We start from the raw sequence: 8740 nt of genomic DNA on the forward strand, positions 1-8740 counted from the left end.
AAGCTATCTGGATTGAGGATATGAATCAACATGTGCTAGTTAGCATGTGGATATTTATGGACATGGCATGGAGTTTACATATGCATATAAAGCAAGAATTTGGTGCACATTCGAATGAAAAAGCTTTTAATGATAGCCATAGATGGTTTGATTGCTTTAAATGCAATTATCTGTTACAAAAGAACTTTACAAAGCGAGAAAAGCAAATAAAACAACTGGAAATCTTTCTGTAAGAAAAATGAGACGGCAGTATCGCAAAATGTATAAACGAGTCCTTCCACAAATAAAGTGATGTTTTTTTTTTTTATATAATGAATAAACTTAAAAAAAACATTACATGACGTTTATACTGAAGAGGAAAACAGTTAGCGACTGGAGAACACGAATTATATTGGAGAGAGATAGAGAGAGAAGGCAAGACGTACACTCCCGCCTACAAGTTTGGAATCACGTTTCAAAGTTTTCCTTAAAATAGGACCAACTTGTTTACCAATTTTTATTAAAATATTTTTATATAATGTATAAAAATGAAAAAACTTAAATAATATTTAAGAAATTTTTGGACTATTCGAGAATATTCCAGAAAGGTGTAGAAAACTCCTAAATGTGGTAGAACATTGTTGAAGATTCCTGAATGTGGCTGAGCGATGTAAATGATTCTAGAATATTCTAGAAATTGGGAGTATTGTTTCAATTCCTTTTTTTTTTTTTTGTTAGTTGTTGGCGCATCGGCTTCTGTGGCCATAATGCACCTCCCAAAGTTTTTGCATTTTACTCAGATTCAAGCCCAAGGCGGGATTCGAACCCGCGACCTTTGAGTTGTTTTTTCTTTTTTTTTTAAGGTTCTAGCCGCCGAAATCTCAGGAAATTAAGCGGCAGGACCTGCCAGAGTAAATCTTAGTCTACTGGTGTTTCCTGGTCTGCCTCCACGGGGCGAAAGTGGGGCAACGTTGGGCCTCAGTAGGGGTACAGCGGCTAAACGACCAGATGAACAACGGTACATGATACTACACATACACAATGTCCATACACTTTTAAATCTCTGGCATTTCCCAGCGAACTGGTTCACCCACAATGAAAACAACGCGGAGATGAGGGAAACCCCTGGTGCCGTTTGACCCTAAACACACTTTACACTTTACCTTTGAGTTGCCAGGCAGGCACTTTACTCACCTGGCTAGCCGGTCGGCTGTTGTTTCCATATACTGTATTAGAAACAGAAAAATCCGCTTGCATTGGTGCCGAGAATGTCGTGATTAGACAGTGGAACAATGGAAGAAAGTCATGTGGTTAGACGAATCACGATCAGTGTTAAATCCAGGGGGGTGACTGGAGGTGAGTTTCACCCCCAGTGGAATAAAATTCCATCCATGCGAAAAATAGTAATTTTTATTTTAATATTCGTTCAAAGACCTTGGACGTTAAAATTTTCGCCACATTTAATTTAAATTTTCTTTTTACTGCGCTTTTTAGGAGCCATATTATCAGTTTACACAGTGTTCTTATTATAAAACACGAATTCAATAAATTTATATCAAATAAACACAACACAAATTGTAACTAAAAGCCACTATTTCAGGTGTGGGCTTTTTCATTTTATGGTTTTCCCTTTATTTTCACGCAAACTATCTCTTGATAGTTGATAGTGTTTTACACAAACGGTCTACTTGCGCGACTAATTCTTTGTTTGTATATCGCAAGCAAGACCGACTGGATCGCAGGCCATGAATAGATTCATCTGAATCGGTCCCTCAGTGACAGATGCTATTGTAATTAGAAAGTGTTCCGCGGCTTTCAGGGGGGCAGGGCTAACGATGTCTGGGCAGAGAGAGGAGTGTCCTGCAGCCATTATTTCAATCGTCAGTAGTTTCGCTTTATGGTTTTCAGATTCCCTTTATTTTATTTTATTAGTATTTTTTTTTTTCACAGCAAGATTCTACTTGTGGCTAATTTTTATTTTGTATACCGCAAACAAGACAGTTTGGTTGCAGCTATAAACAATACATTTTATAATCTCTTTATTATATATGTATCTGTGCTGTAATGTTGCAAGATTGCGTGAAGATACTATCGGAAAAATTAATAAATGAAGTGATTGATACATATGCAAAGAAAAAACAAAGAAGAATAAAATTATTATAATACTTGCATGTTAGATTATAATTTGTATCAATTTTTTTTTCGAATTTTAATCGATGATTTTCATATTATTAAAGTGTGATTATTGTCAGTAATGTAGTTTTTGTGAACTGACAATTTAGTATTTTGATGTTAAATGATAAATATTTTCTTTTGTTTCCTATTTTGATTTCTCATATTCTTTTATTATAATAGTTATAAATATGCAGATTTGTTTGTAACATATACATATGTTGTAAATATTAAATATTAATAAAAATATACACATCGTGTATATTTCATCGGGACTCACAGAGCAATGGACTCTTCCAGCAGGATAGTGCGCTTCCCCACAGAGCAGTAGTGACAAAGAACATGGTTCGAAAAGCATTCCACAGATTTTACCACCATGGAATGGCCTCCCCGTTCACGGACGTGAACCCTGTGGAGCATCTTTGGGATGAGTGGAAAGGTTCGTTCGAGCTTTGGATCCTCCACCCAGGAATGCGACGGAATTATGGACAGTGGTGGAAATACCTGTGGAATGCTTTCGTGAATTAGTGGATGGACTCAATGCCTCGCCGTGTGACTGCCCTTATCCGGGCGAAAGGTGAGCCTATCCGTTACTAAGTAGGTATCCTATGATTTCTGTCCACTCACTGTATTTCGCTTTCAAATGAAGCAGTGTTGAGAAGCAAACATCGTACATGGTATCTGAGGAAAAATCAATTACATGGAATGTAACTAATTTTTCCTCAGATGCCATGTAATATAAATCAATTACTGTTTGTGTGTAACTGATGAAATTACATTTAATTTCATCAATTACATGGCATCTGAGGAAAAATTATCAGGGGTATCTGTAGAGACCCTATATGTAAACAAGAACTTGAACATGTATCGTTCATGTTATTGTGGAGATGCCTATCTTGGTAAAGACCAGTCTATATAGTAGTATTGTGTACGATGGCGAAATGTCATGTTATTTTGTTCTGATTGGCCACTTTGAACAGGGTGGGCAGAAATTGCTACCACTTAGTTTCCGCCCCTACTATGCGATTGTGGGAAAACTCTTTAATCGCACTACTCCTATTAATCCATTAATTCCACATTGTTTTTGCTCATTAATAAAGCCAGCAATAGAAAGGAAAACAAAAACAGCAAAAAAAAAAAAAAAAAAAATTCGAAAAAGAAAAGGATAGTTCAGACAGTGGAACTACATAAAGGACAAAAAAAAAAAAAAAAAAAACTATGGTTGCATCTACAGCAAAAGGAAACTACGATCTGCTAGTTTAAGAGAACATACGCAATGAACTGCACTCACATACTGACAAGTTAAGATAATAGGTACGCTGCACCAGCATCCTGCCGAGGAGCGCAGCACAAAGCTGTACTTATATCCTCACAAGTTGAGATACCAGGAACAGAATACAAAATACTGTTATAATCTACTAGCAGGTTGGGATACCAAAACTACTATCAGTGTAAGCAACGAATCGATCAGTTTAATACTAGCTATTATAACACAGTAAGCATCACTACGAACTGCTGTCAAGACGTTCATAACATGTTCAGAACAAGACCAGGAACCATTATAGTGTCATAAATCGCATCCTGGAGATGTTGGGGTGATAGGAGTGGATACCTACTCAAAATAAAATGGTAGCTCATCCGAATAGCCCACGTGATTTAGCATTAGTATTAGCATTAGTAGAGGCATATGATGAAAGAAAGCAAGCTTATGCAGCATCAGCCAAAAAAAAAAAAAAAAAACTTCCACTTCACCCCTCCGTTCGTTCGAAATACCTGTCCAGCTGAGTCTCAAATTTATTTAGGCTATCAACTTCCACAACAAGGGATGGAAGTCTGTTCTACCAACCAACTACCCGCTGGCTAAAGGCAAATTTCCGCGCATCTATCCTGCATGTGTCTTTCCTCAATTTGAATTTATGCCCTCTCAGGTGATTATTCTGAACAAGAGGAAGAATCCCATCAGCATTGAGCATGCTCAAACCATTCAAGGCTTTATACGCCTCTATCAGATCACCTCGCCGGTGCCTAGTCTCCAGACACTGTAATTTGAAAAACTTAAGCCTTTCTTCGTAAGAGCAACCCTTTGTTCCATTCATTAATCTTGTTGCCCATCTCTGTACTCGTTCCAGCAGCTCTACATCCTTCTTGAAATGAGACCTCCAGACCTGTATACAGCACTAAAGGTGTGGCTTGACAAGATGTGCCTTATACAAGGGAATAATCACCTCCTTATCCCTGCTAGAAAAATTCCTGTATATCATTGATAAGACACCATGAGCTACTCTTGTAGCCCGTCTGCACTGCTCAGAGTACTTCATATCTGTCTGCACAATTACCCCCAGGTTCTTTTCATTCTCTACCACTGTCAATGTAGTATTACAGAGTTGATACGTTGCTCTGGGGTTGCTGTTTCTCATATGTAGTATTTTACATTTGTCAATGTTAAACTTCATTTGCCAACCCTCAGCCCATCTGCTCAACCTTTCCAGATCCTGTTGCTGACGCTATGCTGCTGCAACAGGATCTGGAAAGGTTGAGCAGATGGGCTGAGGGTTGGCAAATGAAGTTTGCCAACCCTCAGCTTCTGTCCTAACAACCCTGCCAACTTTTGTATCGTCTGCAAACTTGGACATTAAGCTTGATATACCATCATCAATATTATTTATAAATACAGAAAACAATAATGGACCCAACACTGAACCCTGAGGGACTCCTCTAATAACATTAGTCCATGATGAGCAGTGTCCATTGATTACCACTCTCTGTCTTCTCCCCCTCAACCACCCCTTTATCCATAACAGCAATTTGCCTCCAATGCCACACTGCTCCAATTTGTGCAGCAGTCTTCCATGTGCAACAGTATCAAAAGCCTTTCTAAGATCCAAGTATATAATATCAAAGTTATTCCCTGCATCCAGTTCTTTTGTGACTGCATCATAGTATCCAATCAAATTGGTCAGGCAAGACTTCCCCTTAACAAAACCATGCTGTGTCCGAGCTATAACTGAAGTCTTGTCTAGATAATCCTGCAGTGCTTCTTTAACTAGTGCCTCCATTAATTTTTCTGGAACAGAAGTTAAATTCACAGGTCTATAATTACTTGTGTCAGTCTTTGATCCTCATTTGTGAATGGGGGTCACATTTGCACATCTCCAGTCTATGGGTACCTCCCCTGAGTCCAAGGAAGCTCTCATAATTATAACAACCAATCATAACAACATAATTATATTTTTATAACAACCATGCAGCTTATGGACTCCATTACTCCTCCCACTGTGGAGGACCTGGCGATGTGATAGTTTTGCCGATGTTTGGTGGACTTAATCATACATTCATACGATTTTCTTTGTCTAAATTATGTTGTTGTCTGTCGAGCCAGCGGTTTCTTTAACCATATTGCATCAAAATTAATCCTACCTAAACGTTAAAAATTATATAATTAAATAATTATTTTTAAAATTTCCTTATCAAATAAAGCTATTATTTAAAGCTTTCATCATCACTCCTATGTAAAACTGGTGTAAGCAGAGGTGTATTGCTAAAAAAAAATTGGTACCGGAACGCTCGTCGATTAACTACAAATAGTTACCTACGCTTTTTTCATTTGCAAAAATAAATAAGTCAAAGATTAGAATATTTGTTCAGTATTTATTTATAACTATTAAATAAAATTTTCAAAAGTAAAAAACAAAGACAAAAAATTAAAAAAATCAGAAAAGAAAAATATGCAAACAAAACTCCAAAATAATATAAAAAATACTGTTCAGAATAATCATAGAAATTCCCATACAGGATCGAGTACGTATCCTTGTGTCCTTTTTTGCTTTTTTTTGTTTGTTGGTCAAGAGCAGAACGATGAAACCACAACCAAGTTCGGACATAAAAAATTTGGATTCCATAATTCTAATGGTGGACCGTGTAGTTTAATAAACAAGAAACTTGCCGTTGTTGGATCTCTTTATTTAACACATTGTACGTTAGTAAGAAACGTTCAAGTTTCATTGCGAAATTTATATTTTTGTTTTTAAATAATTTTTTAAAGAAATCTATTAATTTTTAAAGATTACTATTAATATATATTTTTAGTAGCAATGGGTAAAATAGATATTATTTCTCCCTCTCCTTTGATTATGCCATTGTTTCATAATATTAGGTGTATAAATTTAACGATTTTCTATTATGACATTTAGAAAAAAATACAGGAACGTCCAGTGCGTTCCGGCCCGAATACACCACTGTGTATAAGGTGCACAGAAACGGATAGTAATTAAGCTGATTGCTTATAATTTATACTTTGATGGGCCTCAGATGAAGTACGTATCAATGTGTAAAGAAGGTAATTAGCATTCGTTTTGTAATTAGTTTCAACTTTATTTTGAAAAAAATTTGTTACCGTCTAATATTTAGTTACATAGTTTCATTCTATATTTAAGGTTATGCATTTGGACACTAGAACTCGTAGAGTCACGTATAAGCTATGAAAGAGGAGTCAGGGCCGAAGCGTGGGGATGTGTAGATTGTGCAACGCACAAAGGCGTCTAATAAAAAGGGTCGCCATTTTGAATTTAATGGCTTACGTATTTTAAAAATTAAAAATTAAAAACGACAATGATTATTTTTGGTTTGGTCTGTACTTTACTATAAATATCACTAAAAAGTTTGCAAACCGGTATACGAGTATTATCATCAAAAATTTGTTTTCAGCTGAAAATTATAAGAAACAGAATAAAACATTCTAATAAAAACAGTTGTTTGTTTGTGTGTGTGTGTGTGTGTGTGTGTGTGTGTGTGTGTGTGTGTGTGTGTGTGTGTGTGTGTGTGTGTGTGTTAATTCCAGAATGTATTTAATATGTGTACATTGATGATTATAAAATGTATTAAATTAACTGTCTACAGTTATTATTATTTATTTTGTTGGAGATGTCGATAAGACTTTGCGCAGAGGGCTCCTCAGCCACGCGGTGTTCCTGAGAGGAGCTAAAAATAGTTCAAGATGGGGCAGGGAAAAAAAAGATTTAGGTGTTATGGTTCGTTTAGTCCTTTTTGATATTCCCTGCCAGAGACTTGGTAATTTGGAATCTTCTCTGGCTTAAAATCTCTCTACCACAGTTCTGTCAAATTCATCTGTTGTCTCTACCGTTCTAATTCCAGAATGTTTTCTAATTCCCAATTCCACTAATCACTTTGAACTCTTTGACTTCCTCTCTTTGCAACTTGATTTTCTCCAGTCCAACTTTCCTAACAGTGAGGTAATTTTCCTTGGTCATTTTGATTGTTCACAACTCCAGCCGGCTTCCGTTTGCTAGTCCCACAGACCCAGCTGGTTGAGACGCTTAGGGTTTTGCAATTACTAATGACCTCGCACAGATTGTTGATTTACCGACCAGAATACCACCAGACGGTCCTAACCATGCAGCCAACACGTCTGATCTTTTTCTTACAAACAACCCTTCTAAGTACACGGTTGAGGTGAGTGGTCCTCCAGGCATTTCAGATTACAACTTGGCGATGATCTCTTTTCCAATCAATTGAGCCTTTCTCTTGTGGCCATTCTCAACCTCGTTTTGTTTGGCATTACAAGAATACAAAATGGGATGATCTGCGAGAAATCTTTTTCACTTTTCCTTGGTCGGATTACCGTTTCCAATCTTCTGATGTCAACTTTGCTCAGATCGTGTCAGTGAAATTATTTTTGTAGGGATGAAATCCTTTTTTCCATATTCCACCTTAAAATCTCGTCCTTTATCTAAACCTTGGTTTTCCAATAAATGTGCTAAAGCTGTTCAAGAGAAAAATGTTGCATTATCGTAACTGCCTTGTTTCCAAATCTCCTGGTTCATTTTCTGCCTACTCCAAAGCTCGCAAGAATTTTAAAGCAGTTATTAATCCCAAACTACATTTCGAACAGGCTAAGCGTAGAAAATTTTCTTCTTGTCCAAATGGTAGTCGAACATTGTGGTCTCTTGCCACAGCTATTGGTCACAAATTTTGTCTATCTCTGTTCCCACATCTCTTGTTTTTCTCTGCACAAATAGCAAAAATCCGCCCTACTATGGAATATTGTTCTCACATTTGGGGCGATGCTCCGAAAACCTCTCTCAGACCTCTAGATTCTATTCAAAAGAGGGCAGTTAGGTCAATAAAAGACTCAAGTCTAACAGAGTGTCTGTACATTGACGTTCTGTTTTCTGCTGCATGCCTTTTCTATAGATACTTCCGTGGGCACTGTTTTTCTGGACTGGCTTCTATAATTCCCACTCTCTGTTCCAAAGCAGTCCGAACACGTGTCGCAACCAGTCAACATCCTTTTACTGTCCAACTTCAAACTCACAGAACCAACTTTTCTTCTTCCTCATTTATTCATTCAACCCCTGTTTTCTGGAACAACCTTCATACGTATTTCCTGAAAATTAACCATGTACGAAAGTTCAAGTCTAATATCAATAAATATCTTCTTTTATCTTCTCAACCTTCAGCCCATGCACGGTACTAAGTACTATAGGTACTAGTGGTCAGGCGCGCGGGTGCATAAGTACACGTGCTTTGAGTGACCGGGGTTCAAGCCCGTGACTGCTGAATACGATGCTGT

Source organism: Mastigoproctus giganteus, chromosome 8, assembly GCF_048544385.1.
Source record: "Mastigoproctus giganteus isolate SK-2022 chromosome 8, ASM4854438v1, whole genome shotgun sequence".
Taxonomy (NCBI): Eukaryota; Metazoa; Arthropoda; class Arachnida; order Uropygi; family Thelyphonidae; genus Mastigoproctus; species Mastigoproctus giganteus.